At 37.3% G+C, this 22,925-nt stretch overlaps 1 protein-coding gene and 2 pseudogenes across 7 annotated transcripts in view; 2 read left to right on the forward strand and 1 right to left on the reverse strand.

Moving 5' to 3' along the window:
- DOCK3 (dedicator of cytokinesis 3) overlaps window positions 1–22,925 on the reverse strand; it is a 719,821-nt gene that overhangs the window by 370,936 nt on the left and 325,960 nt on the right. The window lies entirely within an intron of this gene.
- LOC143657730 (cytoskeleton-associated protein 2-like) lies at window positions 3,714–6,896 on the forward strand (annotated as a pseudogene).
- LOC143657732 (cytoskeleton-associated protein 2 pseudogene) lies at window positions 18,469–20,931 on the forward strand (annotated as a pseudogene).

The following is a 22,925-nucleotide window of genomic DNA, read 5'->3' on the forward strand; positions in this document are numbered from 1 at the left end:
TTGTCTGTTATGGCTAAGCTTCAGACCCCCTGAACCCGTCTGTCTCTTTCTTTCTTTCTGGCTTTCTTTCTTTCTTTCTCATCATTCCTTAATATTGTTCGAGCTCCGTTTCATAGGAAGCAACAGCTGGGGCCAGCACCCCCAGGGCATTCAATAGTAAAAGTTCCAGATGTTAACATAAGCACAATGAATAAAAAGCTTTTTGAAGGTTGTTGAAGGCAGGGACACGACTTGATAATATTTTTGTATGGCTTTGTCCATTTCGAGGGGTAATGAAATATTTTCTAGAACTAAAGATTATATATACTAATATGCTGAAGTGATCATTTTTCTATTTGTTGGTCAAAGAGAACATCACCAAGTATTTCTTTCCACATGAAGACAGATGACAAAGCATTGCTATGTTCAGAGATGACCCAGTACATTAATACTGAACATAATAAATATACAAGTTATTTGATAATGTTTCATGGTTTTATTGTAAACACAATTTTTATTGTTTTTATTTTATTGTAAATAAATTTTAAATCTAAAAGTTATCTTGGAATAATACCAAATTATTATCCACATCTATTAAATTTATAAGTTAAAATAGCTTTAATCAAGGGCTTATTAAGATTAAAGTGATATATTTTTTATCTTCTGCCACCAGCATCCAAGGTAGATATTCCCAGATTAAACTTCATCAATTATTTCAGGTATTATTATAATAGTTTTCTAATAAGCATGGCTTAACTTACTTTAAGTTTTTGAAATACATAGGTTATACTGAACTTTTTCTGAATTGAAGAAGAGCAAGCCAACAAATGCCAGATCTCAGAGGAAAAAAAAGAAGTCATAAATAACATAACACAAAATTGAACTGACTAATAAGACATTATCTATTTCTTCAAACTACTGGATAATTGGGCATAAAAAGCAACTTCTAAAGTTTATCTGCATATAACATGCCTTTACGGGTACTATAGCCACAATCAGGAGATTTATTGTAACAATCAGGAAGATCATATCTTAATAACAAAATGTAAACATAAAGCACAAATAGGTTCTGTGTAACATCAGCTATAAATTCCAGTGTTGTTCTGGAGAAAGAGGTTCAATGTAAACTGTTAACAGTCAGATACAGCTCTACGAAGGAAGTGCAGTTTAACCTGGCTCTTAAAGGAGAGTTGGGTTTGAAAAAGGAAGAGGAGGTGGAGAAGGAGCCCTGTAGGTTGTAATATGCTTTGAAAGGAGACAGAAAATAATAAGCAAGCCATATTTAAAGAGAGTTTGTACTAAGGACATATGGAAGAAATGTTTGAAAACACAATGCAGTATTGTCAGGGCAAGGTAAGACATTTAAACTTGGAACTGCATGGAAATAGGGAGACATTATATTAAGAGTTGTGTTTTAGTAAAGTCAACGCAGAAATTACATACAGGATAAAAAATAATACTACTTAAGTAATCGAATAGTATCTAGAATAAAACAATGTCAAAAACGAGGAACTACACTTCATACTGTACTTTAAAGATGTACTTTACAAAGACATCTTGTCAAAACAGCTGTAAATTCAAACTGAAATAATCTCTCAGCTCCCCTTACACAGCAACAGATAAAGATATAAATGTAGAAAACTAAATACATCTCTGGGCTTCAAAGTAAAGTGAGTATCTCAGTGGAGCAGGAAGGAAGAGAACAAAAAACATAATGTAATAAGCATGGGTGAAATTACAAATCCTCTAGGCTCTGGAGTCAAAGGCTGGCAGGGGTGACAACGAGCTTACACTTAGGATAATAAGGGCAAAAAGTGCTCAAATGAAGAGACCAAAGGCAGGTTTATATGTGAAGCTCCCCAAAAAGCCAACTTGAAGCAGCAGCTACTGATCTTCACTTGGGACTATGACTTTTAGCAAGCTGCAGGACTAAAAAGATTGGGCCTAAAACAGCTTCCTCTCAGCTAAGGGTCAACATCTGCCATAGCCAGAGTATCACAGAGGGAAAGGAGCTCTAAAATGCTACTGTAGGATCTGGTAGAGGGAACTGCACAGCACTAGAAAGATGTGCTCAAAGGGTAGGAGGAGAAGGGAAAAAAGAAAAATCTACCACTTATGAAATATAAAATTCTTAAACATGTGAAAAATATAATGCTCAAAGGCTTAAAAATAATTCAATTCTATTCAGATAAAATTAATTTTATAAAAGTTTGATAAACATTTTTAAATGTTTAGGATTTTGGAAAAAGGAAGGGATAATATCCATTTTAAAAGTTATGAAGCAAAAACAAGAACAAATAAAAGAATCAATGGATATGCAAAAGAACTAAGTAGGAATCTTGCAAATGAAAAATATTATCAATGAACAAAAACTTCAACAGAGAAGGTACATGCTGGACAGAATTCAAAAGAGAATGAGTTGAAAATAGTATTGAAGAAATCACTCTAGAATGCAGGTTAGAGAGAAGGAAACCAAAAGTATGAAATACTTAAGAGACAGTAGGGAGGGTTGGAAAAATTCCAACCTACTGATAATGGGAATTCCAGAATAAGAGAATGGCAGAGCTACAGACAATTGTGGGTTTTTTTTAAGCTACCTTGCTTCATAATCCCCTTCCTATATGTTTGGGGAAATCCCCAAATGTACAGCCACAGCTGCCTTCTACCATACAAGTGGAAAATGGTGGGCACCTGATAACTCAGCCTCCTCTGCAGTTAGGGGACAAGCCCATAACCAGGGCTCCATCCACATTGGACTTTAAAAAGGAAGGCAATTACCCAAAAAAAGCAGAGCTGCAAAGAAGCCAATGTTGTAGAAGGTACAGGAAGTTTTGAAAGGCAGCAGGACTTATGGGAGCATTCCATTTTATGCTGCTGAGAAGCAGGGAGGAGGCAGAATTAAATATAGAGGTCAGGATGAGTCTCACTGAGAAGATTTGAGAATAGATATAAAGGAAGTGACAGAATTAGCCAAGTACAGTATTCCAAACATAGGGAATAGCTTAGACAAAAGCCTTAAGGCAGGAACATACCTGATATGTTTGAATAAAAGCAACGAAGGAAGCATAATCCAAGTGAAGTAAGAAAAATGGAGAGTGGTAGGAGGGATTGGAGGGATGACAGGGAAACAGATTATAAAATCTTATAAACCGTTGTAAGGACACAGAATTTGCTCCGATGGGAGCCATCCACTGGAAGGTTTCAAGCAGAAGAGTAACATGATCTAATCACATTTTTAAAGAAGAATGTTGGCAGGTATTAGTAGAATAAATAGTATGGTGACATGGATAGAAGAGACCAATTAGAAGACACTGCAGTACCATAAGCACGAAAATATTATCATAGAAAGTCCTTGCTTTTCATTCCATGCCCAATGTGAGAATTTAGGACTCTGAACTTGTGCTTCTCCCTCAAAGGTCTCTCATGCTGTTCAAGGGAAGACCCCACCCCTAAGTCCTTCAGTTTGTCACATCTGTGGTTCTTATTTTTGTCAGCTAACTCTAAGTAACTCTCCCAAACTTTAGCTGTGGACACGGGTGTTAGCTTTCTTTGTTTTCCCACCTTTCTCTCCCCAAGATGCCCTAAACATCTCTGGTGATCATAATGATAAGCTTCGTAGAACATATACATTTTAAACATAATAATTAATGGCAGAATTTAACACTGTCTTCTTAGCTCCACCTTGGGGTAAAGGTATGAGGTTGAGTTTGAGAGAACTCTGCTAAACAGGCAGAATGAGGTCACAAGTAGAAGGGGAAGGGGAGGAAGTGAAGGAGGAAGAAGAGGAGGAGGTGGAAGAGAATGATGATGACAACAGTGACATAGAGAGGATTGTGAAAAGATAGCAGAATAGGAAGTTCCAGGAATAAGTCCCTCCACCAGAACAATGACTGGAATGGCAGGAACTATCTGAATCAACTATTTTGAAATCACAGAGTCTAGTAGAACACTGGAGGGAGAAACAGGCTGGCAAAACAGGATAAACACCAATTAATTTCACTCTTCATCAATCAGCGATGATCCTCCATTCCAGAGCATGACAGGCAGCAGTGGGGTCTCAGCTCCTGCTCCTAGGGCAGCATGCTACTGCCAGTACACAATACAGAGAGCAAGGTGCCCAAGATGTGCAGGTGTGCAGTCTGACTGTCGATAACTGCTTTGATCAACTACTTCAGACGACTGGAGGCCCAGCTCTGAGAATGGCCATTGTTTCAAACCATTTCAGGCAAAAACAGCAGACAAGTCTTAAAAGACATGACCCTTCTTAAAAAGACAAACAACAGCTAAAGGGCAGCTTTTACGGTGCAAATGTTGAATCGAGTAAAGACAGCTTTAAAAGGTCATAGGAGAAGCTCCTGGTGTTCTTCTCCCCTTTCCCTCCTTCTCTTTCTACTTTTGACCTCATTCTGCCTGTTTAGCAGAGTTCTCTCAAATTCAACCTCATACCTTTCCCCCAAGGTGGAGCTAAGAAGACAGTGTTAGATTCTGCCATTAATTATTATGTTTAAAATGTATATGTTCTACGAAGCTTATCATTATGATCACCAGAGATGTTTAGGGCATCTTGGGGAGAGAAAGGTGGGAAAACAAGTAGGGGACAGTAGGGGACACCCAGTACTCCAATGTGGATCCTTGGCCTTGTTCTGGCTAGAAAAGACTGACCTAAGAAATTCACCTCCAGATAGCCACCCCCACCAACCCACACCAACTTGAATTTGCACTCCAAACAAAAAAAGCTTTGTAAGAAACAATTAAGTCAAACAAGTCAAACAGCCTTGCCTGGGGCAAAGACACAAAGAAGGAACAATATGAGATTCTCAATAAAGAGACAGACATTTTAAAAAAGAAATAAACAGAACTACTGGAGTTGAAGGCCACAAAAACTGAAATGAATTCTACTCTAGAGAGTTTCAATAGCATATTAGAGCTGACAGAAGAGAGAATCAATGAACTAGGTGACAAGAGACTGGAATGAGTAAGGCTTAAGAGGAGGAACAATAAAGAATTAGAAAAAGTGAAAATAGCCTAGACACTAGTGCGGACACACCATCAATATATACATTAGAGTACTCCCAGAAGGAGAAGAAAGAAGAGAAAGGGACAGAAGGAGCATCCAAAGAAATAATGATAAAAAGCTTTCAAAACGTAGTGGAAAATGTGATCATGCACCTCTAAGAAGTAAAAAAAAAACAGCAAAAAGAAAAAACTTGAAGAAAACATGCTTCATCACATACTGATAAATTTTTTAATGCAAAAGGTAAGTAGTGAGTTTGAAAAGTTGCAAGAGAAAAGCAACCTGTTACATACAAAGGAGTCCCAATTAGATTAAGTGCTGACTTCCCATAAGAAATCATGGAGGCAAGAAAGTTTGGGGATGAAATTCTTAAAAGAATGAGAGAAAACAACTGCCAAACAAAAATTTTCTTTCAAAAATTAAAAAGAGATAAAAACGTTCCAAAGGTAAACAGAAACAGAAGGAGTTTAACTGCCTGGCACATTTCCTAAGCAATGATAGGAGTTCTACAGATGGAAAGGAAAGGACACCAGATAGATTATCAATGCAGCATAAAGAAATAAACACCTCTTGTAAAGGTAATGATATGAATAATTATAAATGCAAGTACTACCATATTGTATTTTTGTTGTGTAACTCCATTTCTTTCTTCGTACAGGTGCTAAAATGCAAATGCATAAAGAGCAATGATAAGTCTATAGTTTTAGACAGACAATATATAAAGACATAATTTGTCATAAATAAAACAAGTGGGGGGAATGGAAGGAGCATAATAACTGTGTGAAAGTGGGGAGAATGGAAGGCACCTAAGAACAGTATATGTGTATGCTATTGAGATTAAGATGATATCAAATCAAATAGATTTTACATATTTAGGATGTTAAATTTTAACCCCATGGTAACCACAAGGAAAAATACAAAAAAAAAAAAATCAGAAAGAAATTAGAAGGGGATTAATAAGGTACAACAACAACAAAAATATCAAATAAATTAGAAAGGAGGCAGAAAGAAAGAAATGAGGATCAAAAAAGGAAAAGACAGTCAAAGCGGGTGGCTATAGGTTGTTATGAGCTTCCAACCCATGCCCCATTGCTTCCAGGTGCCACCTAGTCAGAGAGCACGGGATGCATTCCAAGAGCAAAGAAAACAAAAACTCAAAGAACGTCTATTAGAAAGAAAAACGTGTTTTGTATGCAAAGAGGAAGATCAGATATTATCCAGTTGTAGAAACCACAGAATGATGACAACTGAACACCAGGTCCTGAGAGGGCACAAAAGTTATGAAACCTAACATAAAAATAGCTGATAAAGAAAATACCATCAGACCTACAGTGAACAAAAATAATATAAGCATAAAAAACTATATTCCTTTAAGACCTTCTAATGAATTAACCAAGCCAACTGTAACAGTTGATACATATAATTTTGAGAATAAAAAAATATTCAGTTGTTATCAATTAAACATGATCCCCAAAACCAATATATGACATTTATTCAGGCATTTCACTTAAAAAAAAAACAAAAACCTAAAACAAAACAAATGACCAGAGAAGAACCAAAGTAATATGCTGCCACATTCCCAAGAAACCTGTGCTACAAGGATCTCAATCTGACCAAATTGTTCCAGTCTAAGGTTAATTCATTTAGAAAAGCTCTACAAGTCAAAGATAGTAAGTTCTATGACAAGACAACCAAGAAACTTTCAACTACCATCTTTGAAGTCAAAGAGCCTCAGCCTGTAAACAGTAGCACTGTATCAACATACCTATCACAAAATATGTCATGGCAGACAACTTGTGCAATATCCCATCAGAAATCACCACAGAGGGCAAGATGGGACATAGTAAGGTATGAGAATTTAGTGTGTTCTCCAGAGAGGCTAGTAAATAGCCAGGAAGGGTAGAAAACAACTGCTGGCAGACCATCAGTGACCACATGCAGACCATACATAGCACTGACCAGGTAAAATTCCACCAAGATCACACAGGCCAGTCACCTCCCCCACAGGAACAGCAGATTGGTTCCCTAAGGGGAAAGGTAACAGACTTTACTAGTAGCAAGGGCTTAGCACAACCAAGTGCCAGTTGCAGAACTAACTATCAAATTCTGACTACTGAAAACAGGCCCCAAGAGCAGATACAACAGAAATAAACACTAAAGGAACTCAGAGTTTTCAGCCTAGCACGGACAGGACAAGGATGACAGGGGAAGCACAACAACAATAAAAAAGAGGCATTTTGACTTGCACAGCACCAAGTACTGGAAAACAGCTGGTCCCCAAGTAAAGGGAAGCCTGAAGATACTTACCAACTCAAGCTCTTCACTGGTAAACCCAAAGAACTGGAGTCTGGCTCTGAGAAGGCTTTTATGCCTTTTTTTCTACTTCTACAACACCTCATTAAATAGAACTGCAAGCACTCTCTGGCATCAGTACTCCCCCAGGCAAGGACAGAAGTAAAACTTGTCTAAGAGACAAAGTAACTAGTCAGGGCTTGAAAGGGGTTAATTCCCTAAAGGGCATATCTTCCCCAAGAAAATGGGGGTGGGGTCCAGCTCAACTTGAATCCCTCCTTCAAGGAATTCAGGCTCCAGGCACTGGGAAACAAAACCAATCAAAGCCTGTTTACTAATATAGCCTGGGTGTAAACAATATCCAGCAGGGAGAGTCTGCTGAAATTAAAGGCATATCCATCACTTTATCCTGGAGGAAAGCTGCGGGCAGACAAGTACCATACACTGGGCAGGATAAGAAAACGACAGAATACAAGCTTCATAAGAAAGTCTGAAAGCCTGCTGGGTCCAACCCTCAGGGAACACTTATGCTGGCTACTCTGTTCCCCTGAGAAGTGGGCATGTTTGTTCTGTGAAAATGTGATTGGGATCAATGACATGTGAAGAGACCCTCCTCAAAAAAAATTCTTCATATACGCAGGGCGAAAAACAGAAAAATAAGACTTAAAAATTCTAATCAGTAAAACAGAACCTATGCTAGAGGTCTAAAATAAACAACACTAAAGAACACAGAGAGAACAAAACCATCTAGCAAGAAAAACCAAGATAAAAAACTGAAAACAACTTTCAGAATAAATTAAGGAAATCAAATGCCTAGACACCAAATAATGGGTCATACTAGGAAAATGAAAGATGTAGCCAGTCAAAGGAACAACCAATATTTCACAGAGACAGGAGTTGAAACAACTAATTCAGGATGTTCAGACAGGAAAAATCTCATCACAAACCAAACAAGCTGAGAAAAACCCTAGAATGAGCTGAGACTCAGCATCAGGGGATTGAGAAAACCTTCTCGACCAAAAGGAGGAAAAATGAAATGAGACAAAATAAAGTGTCAATGGCTGGGAGATTCCAAACAGAGTCAAGAGGTTATCCTGGAGGTTATTCTTACGCATTAAGTAGATACCACCTTGTTATTCAAGATGTAACGGAGAGGCTGGAGGGAACTGCCTGAAAATGTGGAGCTGTGTTCCAGGAGCCATGTTTCTTGAAGATGATTGTATAATGATATAGCTTCCACAATGTGACTGTGTGATTGTGCAAACCTTGTGTCTGATGCTCCCTTTATCTACCTTGTCAACAGACGAGTAGAACATATGGAGTAAAAATAAATAGGGGGAACAAATGTTAAAATAAATTTAGTTTGAAATGCTAGTGATCAATGAAAGGGAGGGGTAAGGGGTATAGTATGCATAAATTTCTTTTTCAGTTTTCATTTTATTTCTTTTTCTGAATAGATGCAAATGCTCCAAGAAATGATCACGATGATGAATATGCAACTACGCGATGATATTGTGAATTACTGATTATATATGTAGAATGGAATGATCAAAATAAGAATGTCTGCCTTTGGTGTTTTTTTGGTATTTAAAAAAATTAAATAAAATAATTATAAAAAACAAAACAAAACAATCAAGTTCATGGAGGATATAAATAAGACACTGAGTGAATACAAAGAACAACTTGAAAGTTAAAAAAACAAATCGGAGAGGGGTAGGTGCAAGGGTGGTTCAGTGGTAGAATTTTCACCTGCATGTGGGGAACCTGGGTTCGATTTCCAGTCCATGCACTCCCCCCAAAAAGACAAACAAAAAAACAAGTAAAACAACAAAAAAAATTCAACAAATGGTGGTGCTGCAATAATGGGATACTCACGTGGAAAAATAATGTAATGTGATCCCACCATACAGTGCACGTGCACACACACGCACACACACACACACAAAATCACAGGACTTCTGGGAATAAATGGCACAAGAGAAGAGACGGAAAACAAAACAATGGAGACCTATAACAACAGATTTAAAAAGAAAGAACAAAGGATTCGTGAACTAAAGGACTGGACATCTGAAATCCAATACACAAAAAAATATATAGGGAAAAGAATAGAACAATCGGAGCAGGGCTCAAGAATTTGAATGACAACATGAAGCACCCAACTATACATGTTGTGAGTGTCTTAGAAGGAGAAAACAAAGGCAAAGAAGGAAAATATCAAATGGCAGATATAATCACTGCAAATTTCTCAACTTGTATAAAACACACAAAATTACAAATCCAAGAAGTGCTGCATACCCCAAACAGAAGAGATCCAAATCATACTCCAAACACTTATTAATGAGATTGTCAAATATCAAAGACAAAGAGGGAATATTGAAAGTAGCAAGAAAAAAGCATTCCATCACATATAAGGGAAGTGAGATAAGACTGTGGATTTCTCAGCAGGAACAATAGAAGTGAGAAGGCAGTAGTATTATATACTTAAGATTCTGAAGAGAAACACTGTTAATAATTCTATACTCAGCAAAACAGTCCTTTAAAAAAAATGAAGAGAAGATTAAAACATTTTCAGACCAAGAGTCACTGAGAAAAATTGTGACTAAGAGACCAGCTCTACAAGAAACACTAAAGGGAGCACTACAGGCAGGTAGGAAAAGATAGGAGAGATCTGGAGAACATGTAGAAATGAAAACTATCTGATCTATCTAAATATCTATCTAAATACTATCTAAATAAAAAGAGAAAAAAATTAGATCTGACATATACAATCCAAAAGGCAAAATCGTAGCAGAAAGTACTGCCCTTACACACTAAATGTTAAGTGAATAAACCCTACAATCAAAAGACACAGACTGGTAGAACAGATTAAAAAACAGGACCCATGTATATACTGTCTACAGGAGACTCATTTTAGACCCAAGGACAAGAAAAGGTTGAAACTGAAAAGTTGGGAAGACCTTCAAGAGCAAGAGCAGCTATACAAATCTCCAACAGATTAGATCAAATATAAAACAATCGAAAAGGACAAAGAAGGACATTATGTATCATTAAAAGGAACACTTCAACAAGAAGACTCAATAATCATAAATATTTATAAACCAAGCCAAAGTGCTCCAAAGTACATGAGGGAAACAATGACGACAATGAAGGGGGAAGTAGACAACACTACCATAATGGTTGGAGACTTCAATTCTCCACTTCCATCAATGGATAGAACATCTAGACAGAGGATCAATAAGGAAACAGAGATACTGAATAATATAACAAATGAACCAGACTTAACAGACATTTACAGAACATTACATCCCACAATAGCAGGATACATTTTTCTCAAGTGCTCATTGATCATTCTCAAGTATAGAGCACATGCTGGGTCACAAAGCAAGTCTCAATAAATTTAAAAAGACTGAAATCATACAAAACACATTCTCGGATCATAATGGAATGAAGTTTAAAATGTTTAAAAGGCAGAGGGCCAGAAAATTCACAAATATATGGAGGTTAAACAATATACTTTTAAACAACCAGTGGGTAAAGGAAGAAGATACAAGAGACATCACCAAAAAACTGGAGGCAAATGAAAATGAAAACACAACATATCAAAACGTATAGGATGCAGCAAAGGTAGCACAGACAGAAATTCACTCCCTTAAATGCCTACACTGAAAAAGTGCAGACACTCAGGAATTACCTGTTCACCTTGAAGAACTAGAGGAAGAACAGCAAACGAACCCCAAAGCAAACAAAAGGAAATAAAATAAAAAGATTAGAACACAAATAAATGAAATTAAGAAAATAAAACACTTTATAAAAAATTAAGAAAATTTATTGCTTTAAATGCCTATATTAAAAAACAAGAAAGAGAAAAAATTTAGAACAGCAAACCTGGAGGAACTTCAGAAAGAACAGTAAACTAATCCCAAAGCAAAGAGAAGAAGAGAAATAACAAAGATTAAAGCATAAATAAATGAATAGGAGAACAAATGAACAATATAAAGAATCAATAAAATCAAAAGTTGGTTCTTTGAAAATATCAATAAAATTGATGGGCCACTAGTAAGACTGAAAAAGAAAAAAAAAGAGAGAGAAAGCAAATAAACAAAATCAGAAATGAGAAGGGGTGCGTTACCAAAGACCCTGAAGAAATAAAACAAATCATAAGAGGATACTATGAACAACGATACGCCAATGAACTAGACAACTTAGATGAAATTGACAAATTCCTGCAGACACACAAACAATCAACACAAAATCAAGAAGAAATAGAAAATCTCAACAAGCCAATCACAAATAAAGAGATTCAACCAGTCACGAAAAATCTTTTTGCAAAGAAAAGCCCACAGCCAGATGGTTTCACAGGGGAATTTTATCAAACATTCCAGAAATAACTAACACTAATCCTGCTCAAACTTCTCAAAAAAAAATGAGGAAAAAGGAACTCTACCCAATTCATTTTATGAAGCTAATATCATTTTAATACCAAAACAGGGTAAAGACGATATAAGAAAGGAAAACTACAAAGCTATTTCCTTAATGAACACAGATGTAAAAATTCTCAATTAATATTAGCAAATTCAGTCCAACAGCATATTAAAAGAATTATATGCCATGACCAAGTGGGGTTTATACAAGGAATGCAAGGATGGTTCAACACAAGAAAATCAATAAATGTAATACAGCACATTCAGAAATAAAAAGAGAAGAATCACATATGATCATCGTGATTCATACTGAAAAAGAATTCAACAAAATTCAGCATCCTTTTCTGATAAAAACACTCCAAAAGATAGGAAACAAAGGTAACTATGTCAATATGATAAAGGGAATATATGAAACACCGACAGTCAGCATTGTACACAATGGCAAGAGACTGAAGGTCTTCCCCTAAAGATGAGGTGCAAGACAAGGATGCCCATTGTCACCACTATTATTCAACACTGTGCTAGAAGTTCTAGCTAGAGCAATCAGGCAGTACAAAGAAATAAAAGGCATCCAAGCTGAAAGGAAGAAGTAAAAACTCTCATTATTTGCAGATGATATGACACTATACTTGGAAGATCCTTAGAAATCTACAGCAGAGTTATTTGAGCTAATAAATTCAGCAAGGTGGTGGGATATAAAAATGTGCAAAAATCAGTAACATTTCTATACACAAGCAATGGGCTAGCTGAGGAGTCAATTAAGGAAAAAAATCCATTCAAAATAGCAACTAAGGGTGGGCCATAGTAGCTCAGCAGTCAGAGTTCTTGCTTGCCATGCTGGAGACCCGGGTTCAATTCCCAGTGGCTGCCCATGTAGAAAAAAAAAAAAAAAAAAGACAAAACAGCAACTAAAAAAATTAAATACTTAGGAATAACTAGGGATGTAAAGGACTTGTACACAGAAAACTACATAACATTGCTAAAAGAAATTAAAGGAGATCTAAGTAGATGGAAAGGCATTCCCTGCTCAAGGACAGGAAGATTAAATATAGTTAAAATGTCAATTCTCCCCAAGTTGATCTATAGATTGAACACTATACCAATTAAAATTCCAACAACCTACTTTGAAGATTTGGAAGAGCTAACTACCAAATACACCTGGAAGGGAAAGAGACCCCAAATAACTAAAAGTATCTTAAGAAGAAGAACGAAGTGGGACGATCAACACTCCCTGACTTTAAAACCTATTATAAAGCTACAGTGGTCAAAACACCATGGTACCGGCACAAAGACAGAAGCATTGACCAATGGAATCGAATTGAGAGTGCAGAAATAGACCACCAAATCTATGGTCAATTGATTTTTGACAAGGCCCCCAAATCCTTTGAACTGGGACAAAATAGTCATTTCAATAACTGGGTATGGAAGAACTGGATATCAATAGCCAAGACAATGAAAGAGGACCACAATCTTACACCCAATACAAAAATTAGCTTAAAGTGGATCAAACACCTAAATATAAGAATTAGCACCATAAAGCTTTTAGAAGAAAATGTAGGTAAACACCTTCAAGACCTAGTAATAGGAGGTAGCTTCCTAAAATCTACACCCAAAGCACGAGCAACAAAAGAAAAAATAAATAAATAGGAACTCCTCAAAATCAAATGCTTCTGCACCTCAAAAGACTTTGTCAAAAAGGTAAAGAGGCAGTCAACTCAATGGGAGAAAATATTTGGAAATTAGACAAAGGTTACACTTCCTGTATATACAAAGAAATCACACAACTCAACAACAAAAGAACAAACAATCCAATTATAAAATGAGCTAAAGAAATGAACAGGCATTTTTCAGAAGAGCAAATACAGATGGCTCAAAAGCACATGAAGAGATGCTCATTTTCACTGACTATAAGGGAAATACAGATAAAGACTACAATGAGATACCACCTCACACCTATAAGAATGGTTGCTATTAAATAAAGAGGAAACTATAAATGTTGGAGAGGATGTGGAGAAACTGGGATACTTGTGCTGGTGGGAATGTACAATGGTGCAGCCACTATGGAAGACTGCTCAGCAGTTCCTTAGGAAACTAAATATCAAGTTGCCCTACGACCCAGTAATAGCACTACTTGGTATATACTCAGAACAGCTGAAAGCAATGACACACACAGACATATGCACATTGATATTCACAGCAGCATTATTCACAATCGCCAAAAGATGAAAACAAACCAAATGCCCATCAACAGACAAGCAGATCAACAAAATGTGGTATATACATACAATGGAATATTTTGCAGCAGTAAGACAAAATGAAGTCCTGAAGAACACAACAAAAGATGGATGTGCCTTGAGGACACAATGCTGAGTGAAGTTAGCCAGACACAAAAGGATACTGTATGACTGCACTTTTATGACCAGCATAATCAGAGGCTTATAATACAGAAGACAGGGGACTGAGAGATGCATAGAAGCTAAAGATGGGTGAACCGTTAGCTGATGAGGCTGAACTCCAATGTAAGGGAATAGACAGGAGCAAAGGAGATTCTCTAGTAAATCTAGAAGCAATATTACCATATTGAAGATGAACAAGATTCAAAGGGGTTGTATAGACCTACGCGTCCCACTGATTCACAATAGAAATATGAATGAGTTCTCTTAAGAATTACTTCAAAGACATGATTCTTGTATAAAGAATGCTGAAGTCCAGGGCACAGGGGGAAAACTGCTATTGCATGCTATGAGCTATGTTCAAAAGGAAACCATCAAAACTACCACAGCAACAGCAGAGGCAAATAATGGGGTGAGGGCCAAGAGTTAAAAGGAGGTTTAGATTTCCTATTTGGTGAGGGTATGTTTATTGGTTTTTTGTCTCTTGGGAACAAAGAAATTATCTAAAATTGAAAATGTTGATGGATTGTGGATTTTGGGCCCTCTACATGATGCCTAATGAATGCAGGTGGCTAAAGGATGCACTCACGGAGAACACTGGTGAACGATGGTGTATACTTATGAACGAAGGCTGTGCTGCTACAAAAAGGAACAATGTCGTGAGGCATGCAATGATGTGAATGAATAATGTGGGACTTTCGGTGAGACAAAATAAGCCAGAAACAAAAAAACAATTGTATAATCATCTTTGGAAAATGCTTATAAGAGAATAGGGGCCTACATTATAAGCTTTTAGAGGAGACACATTAAGTCTGGAGTGGTGATTACTGTATCTGGATTCTGAGAGGTTGCTTTATATATATAACCTGATATTAAGAGATAAGAATGAAGCCTAACAGGTTGGGGTTAAAGTATTTCAGAACACAGGGGTAAGGAAGACAGTATCTATATTTTAGAACAACACATACTCTTTGAGACCAATGGAAGAAAGGTTTATTTGATCTGGAACTGAAAGTTTCAGTACTGCATAATCTAATTCAACCTATCTATACAGTTCATTTGAACTGAAATACAGTAAGAAAGAGGTCCTTTAATCCTGTATAGATTACTGTAATGCCTGGAAACATCCTAGAGTATATTAACCAGATAATCAAAAAGTACTGGTAAAGTCCCCTGAGGGAGGGAAGAAAGATTATGGAAGTATTAAACCTTACCATCAAGGAATCCCCCGATACTATGTTAAATTTTAGGGATACTCAAATCAATAGGTCATGCCCATGATAAGGCTGATTCTTGTGAAGCTTATGTAGGTAGTGGAGCAACTTAGAATACTTATAATCTTGCCTAAGAGTTACTTCTGGAGGACCTCTGTTGTTCCTCAGATGTGGCCTCAGTCTCTCTAAGCCCAACTCTGCAAGTGAAATCATTTCCCTCCCCATTGTGTGGGACATGACATCCAGGGGTGAAAGTCTCCCTGGCGACACGGCAGATGATTCCCAGGGATGAATTCAGACCCGGCACTGTGGGATCAACAATTACATCCTGATCAAAAGGGGGGAAAATGTGTAATTAATAAATTATCAATGGCAGAGAGAGTTCAAATAGAGTCGAGAGGCTACTCTGGAGGTTGCTCTTATGCAAGCTTCAAGTAGACCTTGCTACCTAGCATAACCTGCCAACCCCCAACCAGGACCATTCTGGCCAATCCTAAAGCACACCTAGGGTAATACATAAGATTCCACAAGGGTTCCATGCACTAGGGTAAGTTTCCAGAAGACTACACCCTTCAGATGGGTCCCTGGTCCAGATAAGTCCTGAAACCTAGCCCAGCCTCTCCAAAACATCAGATAGTTCCATCTCCCTACCCCATATCAGTGATAGATCCTTCCAATATCAAAAATTTAGAATTGCCATAGCCCAAACAACCTCAATGAGAGTTATGGAAAGATCAACAGTGATGGTGGAATTATACATAGAAGATAGGACTTAACAAATGAATATGAATGCTGAATCATTAAACTTATATCTCTTTTAGTCTCCAGTATTTTAGGGCAGCTATAAGTAAAAACCTAAAATTGTGAAATTGTAACCCACATCAAAGTCTGAAATATGTTCTACAACTAATTGTGCTGCTGTGTTTGAAATTTATAATTTTTTTGTATATATGTCATTGTTCACACACACACACACAAAAGAAGGAAATAAAAGTCAATTGTGATGATAAAAAAGTATTTAAGCCCTCTAGCCTCCTATATTCTGGAGCAGCTAGAAGGAAAAAAATGGAGGATTGTATGGTAGTCCATGACAAACTCTGGGATCTACCCTGTAACCACTTTTTGAAGAGTGCTTTGAAAGCTATTGCTTTTTTATTTCTTTGCTTTGTATATATGTTATCCTAAATAATAAAAAAAGTTTTAAAAAAATAGACTACAATCACAGAAAAAAGAAAGCAGATATTTATCCTAAATAAATGCCTAATTTTAATGCCTTAAAAAACAAACCACAATAAGATGTCATCTCACACTTACTAGAATGTCCATTATTAAAAAAGCAGAAAGCAACAAGTACTGGAGAGAATGTGGAGAAAGAGGCAAACTTATCCACTATCAGTGGGAATGTAAAATGGTACAACTGCTCTAGAAGGCAGTTTGGTAGATCCTCGGGAAGCTAGATATAGAACTGCCATATGATCCAGCAACCCCATTACTATGTATATATTCAGAGGAACTGAAGGCAAAGACACAAACGGACATTTTTACACCAGTGTTTATAAAAGCATTATTTATGATTGCCAAGAGATGGAAATACCCCATATGTCCATCAATGGATAAGTATCTAAACAAGTTGTATTATATATATATACAGTGGAATATTAAGCAGCTACAAGACAGAAAAAAGTCATGAAGCATGTAATCAAGTGGATGGACCTTGAATGCTGAGTGAAATTAGCCATAAACAAAAGCACAAATACTGTATGGTCTCACTCATATAACCTAACATTAATAAGTGAACTTAGAGAATTAAAGTTAATAACATAGATTATCAGGAGACAGAAAAAGGGGAGAGATTGGATATTTGGTGCTGAAGAAATACAGACTGTGCTACAGGACTGATGGTAAAAATTCAGAACTGGATAGCACAATACTACCAGACAGTAGCACAATAATATAAGTAATAATGAATGAAGGTGAATGTGAGTATGGTTGAAGGAGAAGAACTGGGGGCACAACTGAAACCAACAGGAAAGATAGAGGCTAAAGACTGAGATGATATAACTTGGGAAAGCCTGGAGTGGACATTGATAGTGATTAAATGTACAAATATAAAAACATTTTTGCCTAAGGGATAACAAATGAATGTCAACATGGCAAGGTGTTGAAAATGGATGGTATACAGGAAAAAGTACAATCAATGCAAGCTAGGGTCTATACTCAACAGGAACAGTGTAATATGCTTCCACTGAATATAAAAGGCATTATGCAAAACTAAATATCAACAGGAGTGGAGCACTGGGGAAGGGTATGGCTTCTTTGCAGAAAAGAAGGAAATGTCTTCATAGCGATTATGGTGGTGAAGGCACGTCTATTTACATAGGTTGGATTATATGATGTGTGAATAAAACTGTTTAATAGTGAACAGAGACAAACAAGTGCTACAGAAAATGTAGAGAAAGATATGTACCTACTCACTGTTAGTAGGGAAACTGAGAGGTGCAGCACCTCTAGAAGGCAGTGTGGTGGTTCCATAAGAGGCTACGTGTGGAGTTACCGTATGATCCTACAATGCCATTGCTCAGGATACAGCTGGAAGAACTGAGTGTGGGAACATGAATAGACATTTGTACACTGGTATTTATGCTGGCAGTGTTTCTGATTCACAACGGATGGTGGTGACCTAAGGGTACAACAACTGAGGGAAGAAAGGGAGAACTGTGGTATATACATACAATGGACTACTGAGTGACCACAAGAAGGAATGCCATTGTGAGGCATGCAATAAGGTAAATGAACCTTAAGGAGTATATGTTGAATGTAATTTCAGAAACAAAAAGACAAATATCATCATGCCTCATATGAACTAACTATAATATAAAACCTGGTGAAGTGAGGTTGACAGCATGCGTTCTCAGGCTGGGGCACATTGTAGAGTCCTAGATTGTAAGCTCTTACAACAGTCATATATATTCAGGAGTTGTAATTCTTATTTCTAAATTTTGAGATGCTTAGCTCTTTGTATGTAACCTAGTCATTCAATTATTTATAGGACAACGGAGACTCAGAATTAGAGCTCTGAAGCTATGAAAGTCCATTACCCCATGCAGGAACTGTTTAAAAGTCGAAAAGGGATCAGACTTTGACCAGAGTAATGAATGACGCTGATCTCAACTAAGGTAAATTAGAATGCAGGGTAAAGGATGATATGGTCCATATATTAACATTACAACTTTTATGTGAGACCAAAGGGGGAGATGTTTATGTGACGCAAAATTTTCTTTTGGGACGCACATTACCTAATTTAACTTGCATGGTCAGTTTTGCTAAACACCACCGTAAGTATAGGGAATCTTGAACAGGGCATGAGATTTGGTTTGTTTGTCCCAGCTTATCGTGATGTTCCTATATATCCCTGAGTAATATGAACAATGAATTAAAAAGTATTTGCAAAGTCCCCTTGGGGTACTGGGGAGAAAGGAGGAAATATTCAACTTCCTCACTGTGGAATTTCTGATATTCTCACAAGCAGTGGGGACAACCAAATCAATATGCTGAGCCCTCAATCTCAGAGTTCGCTACTATGAAATTATTCACGCAAAGAAGAAGCTAAGCCTATTTATAATTATGCCGAACAGTCACCCCTAGAGAATCTCTTTCATTGCTCAGATGTGGCCTCTCTAAGCCAACTCCAACTCAGCAGGTGAACTCACAGCCCTGCCCCCTACAGGGGACATGACTCCCAGGGGTGTAAATCTCCCTGGCAATGTGGGACAGAAATCCTAGGATGAGCCGGACATGACTTCAAGAGATTGAGAACACCTTCTTGACCAAAAGGGGGATGAGAAAAATGAGACAAAGTAAAGTTCAGTGGCTGAGAAATTTCAAACAGAATAAAAGGTTAATCTGGAAGTTAATCTTATGTATTATATAGATATCCCTTTTTAGTTTATGGTGTATTGGAGTGCCTGGAGGGAAGTACCTGAAACTACTGAGCTGTTTTCCAGCAGCCTTGATTCCTGAAGGCAATTGTATAACAATATAACTTTTACAATGTGATTATGTGATTGTGAAAACCATGTGTCTGATGCGCATTTTATCCAGAATATAGACAGATGAGTAAAAAAAATGGATAAAAAATTAAATGAATAATAGGGGAATAAAGGGTAAAATCAATTTGGTAGATCGAAATATTAGTGGTCAACAAGAGGGAGGGGTTAGAGGGTGGGATGTATGAGTTTTTTCTTTTTTGTTTTTATTTGTTTTTCTGGAGTGATACAAATGGTCTAAAAATGACCACGGTGATAAATACAACTCTGTGATGATATTGTGATCCACTGATAATGTATGGACTGCATGTGTGTGAAGATTTTTCAATAAAAATATTAAAAAACAAACAAGAAAAAAAGAAGTCACCACAATAATACCCAGGACAAGGTGAAACAGAGCATCAACAGAATTTCTGCCAATGTTACAATCCAGAAAGGGCCTATTAGAAAAGGGATTACTACAAATAAAAAATTTACTTACGGTCAAAAGCAGTTCTTCCCAAGACACAAAAAGAAATGAGACATCACTAAGAAACCTGGCTTTTGAAGTTATAACCAGGCCTGCTTCATTTTCTAACACTAAACTGATAGAAAAGCCTAAAACCATTGACCAGCAAAGACATAACAGCAGCCAAAACCACCTTTCCTAGATTGGCTCAGCCCAAAAAACTACAGACGAGAGAAAAATCCATTTGACTGATAGAAAGCTGGCAAAGGTAGAATGCTGAAAAAGCATCCTAGCTCTGTACTTACCCAGCTAGAACCTGAAAGACCCAGTTGGGTCTTTCTGGACTTCCATGATAAAAGAACAGTGACTATCTACTGAGAAAGTAAACAAGACATTTTGTGAATGACTGAACGTGATTAATGAGGGATGTCCAAAAGAAGAAGTAATTACCATACTTAACAACCTTGTTAAAATATTCCAGATGCCAAAAAATTTGTTAAATAGTGGATATGTCTTCCACATCTTGAATTACAAGTCCTACTGAAAGTATTATCATAATCTACAAGAAAGTCATTCTGGCAGGGGTTCAGCCTATAGAACAGATAAAACATGCAACTGTAGATATTCTAACACTGAAGAGTCAAGAAGAAATTAATTTTGGAGAAAATACTGAGGCCTGTGCAACCTGGAACAAGTAAGTTCAGGAAGTCAACACTGAAACAACTAGAGCCAGGAAAACTGGAAAAGGAAAATAAACACAGATATATAATATTGGAACATTGCAAAGATTATGAAAAAGAACAAGAGGACAAAATAAAAGTGCCTATCAGTGATGCTAAAACCCCCAATAAAGAAACCACACCAAGTTGTTTAACTAAATATAATGTTTCTACTACACCATATTTGCAGAGTATAAAAAGATGCAATCTGATTAAACAAATTCTACATTTGAAGAGCTGAAGTTTCTAACACCATAGGGATGTTCTTGACATCTTCAAGGGAACCATTCCAAACTGCTAGATATTCTAAAAGACCATTATCCTTGTGTGTCTTCATTGGAACAGTTAATAGAATTGCAAAGTGAAATGGATGCTTTTGTATGCCATCGTAATGAAGTACTCTGACAGATGTACTCTGAGGCTGAGGCAACAGAAGTGAACTAAAGCTCTCATAAAGAATGTGGTTTTGATATAAAAACAGTAATACTGCATCATCAGAAAATGAGCTGTTCTAGAGTAAAAATTTATATTTATATAAAAAAAATACTTTCTTGTAAGAAGGAAAAGGCGGTAAACTTAGTGGATATTATAAACTTTAAAGCTAGTCTGAGTTTCTTTCTTGGTTAAAATTTTAACTCCCATAGTTTCATTTGATGTAGTTTATAGACTTTCGGAATGAAGACAGAGATGGAAAACTAACTAACAAATGGCATTCTAGTTTAGGTAGTATTTCTAAAATAACTAATAAACTTATTTTTCTACATGATACAAAAACTTTACTGTGAAATCATGTCCCTTGAAACATGACTGTTATATCCAGTACACATTTCCTTTCCTCTTACACATAAATACCACCAATAAAATTGTTTCATAAAGCCCTGAAGTAATACTTAAATGGCATACAAAATCTAACAACTATAGTTTCAAATAAGTGATTTTTAATTGTAAAAGATTAGTTTTAAAACAAATTTTGACTAATAGGAGATCACATGTTTCATCTTATTTATGATCATTCATTCTATTTGTCTAACAGCAGCTATCTTTATTCTATTTATTATCTTTTGTTTGGGAGCATAGAACTTTTATTCTTTAACTGTGTACCTAATATGCATCCAAAAAAATTAAAATAGCTGTTAAAAAAAGGTATAAGACTTACAAAAACCAAAGAGCAAAATGGTAGAAAGTCCTAAATTATAAGCAGTGATAATTATCCATTAAATGTAAATGGACTAAATAATGCTCTAGTCAAAAGGCAGATTGGGAGAATGATCAAAAAAGCATGACCCAACTACATGCTGTCTACAGTGCCCATATGTATGTATGTATACATACATACATATATGTGTGTGTATGCACATATATATGTGCATAAATGTGTGTATATGCACATATATATGTGCATATATGTGTGTATATGCACATATATTTATATTAAAAAATACAAGTACATTGAAAGTGAAAGGATGGAAAAATAAACCATGTAAATAGCAAACAAAAGATAGCTGAGGTAGCTATATTAATATCAGATAAAACAAACTTTAGTCAAAAACTGGTTAAAAGGGCAAAAGAAGAGGGAGAAGATGGCGGCTTAGTAAGACGTGCGTATCTTAGTTTCTTCTCCAGGACAGCTACTAGGGGAGTAGAAACGATACAGAACAGCGCCCAAAGCCACAACAGAGATAAAAAAGACAGCGTACCCCATCCTGGAACAGCTGGCTGGCTGAGAGAAGCCGCTTGGGTGAGATCGCCGAGGCGCGCGGGTGGCGCTCCCTTCCCCCTTCCCGGGCCGGAGTAACTCCCTTCCCCCTTCCCGGGCCGGCTGGGAGAATTGGAGAGGCGGTCCCCTGAAACTGCGGCAGCTGGTGGCCACACCACGCGCGGCCCCCCGGACCAACTGAGAGAATTGGATCGGAAATCCCCAGGCCGGGGAGAACAGTGACGGGCGGGGGAGGCCCCTTCCAAACCCGTGACTACCCGGGAACGTGCACTCTCCCGGGCGGGCCGCTGCCGCTGGTGCCCTCCCGCCACGCTTGTCGCCCGGGCCGACTAGGAAATTCGGACGGGCGCTTTCCCGGGCTGCGGCGGCCAGCAACCCTCCCTGCGTTCAGTCCCCGGGCCGGCTAGAACTCTTCCAAGCCGCTTCGGCTAGCGAACATCCCGGACAGCAAAAGTTTTCCAAAGTTAAAGGTCCTACAGCACCTTTTACTGGTGGGACCCGCAGACAAACGTGTGCCACGAGCGCCACCTACTGGGTAGGATAAGAAAAACAGAACCCAGAGATTTCACAGAAAAATCTTCCTAACTTTTGGATCCAATACCCAGGGAAATCTGTCTAAATGCGCAGACGTCAACAGAAGATAACGGATCACGCTCAAATAATTGAAAATATGGCCCAGTCA

Source organism: Tamandua tetradactyla, chromosome 15 (genome assembly GCF_023851605.1).
Source record: "Tamandua tetradactyla isolate mTamTet1 chromosome 15, mTamTet1.pri, whole genome shotgun sequence".
NCBI lineage: Eukaryota > Metazoa > Chordata > Mammalia > Pilosa > Myrmecophagidae > Tamandua > Tamandua tetradactyla.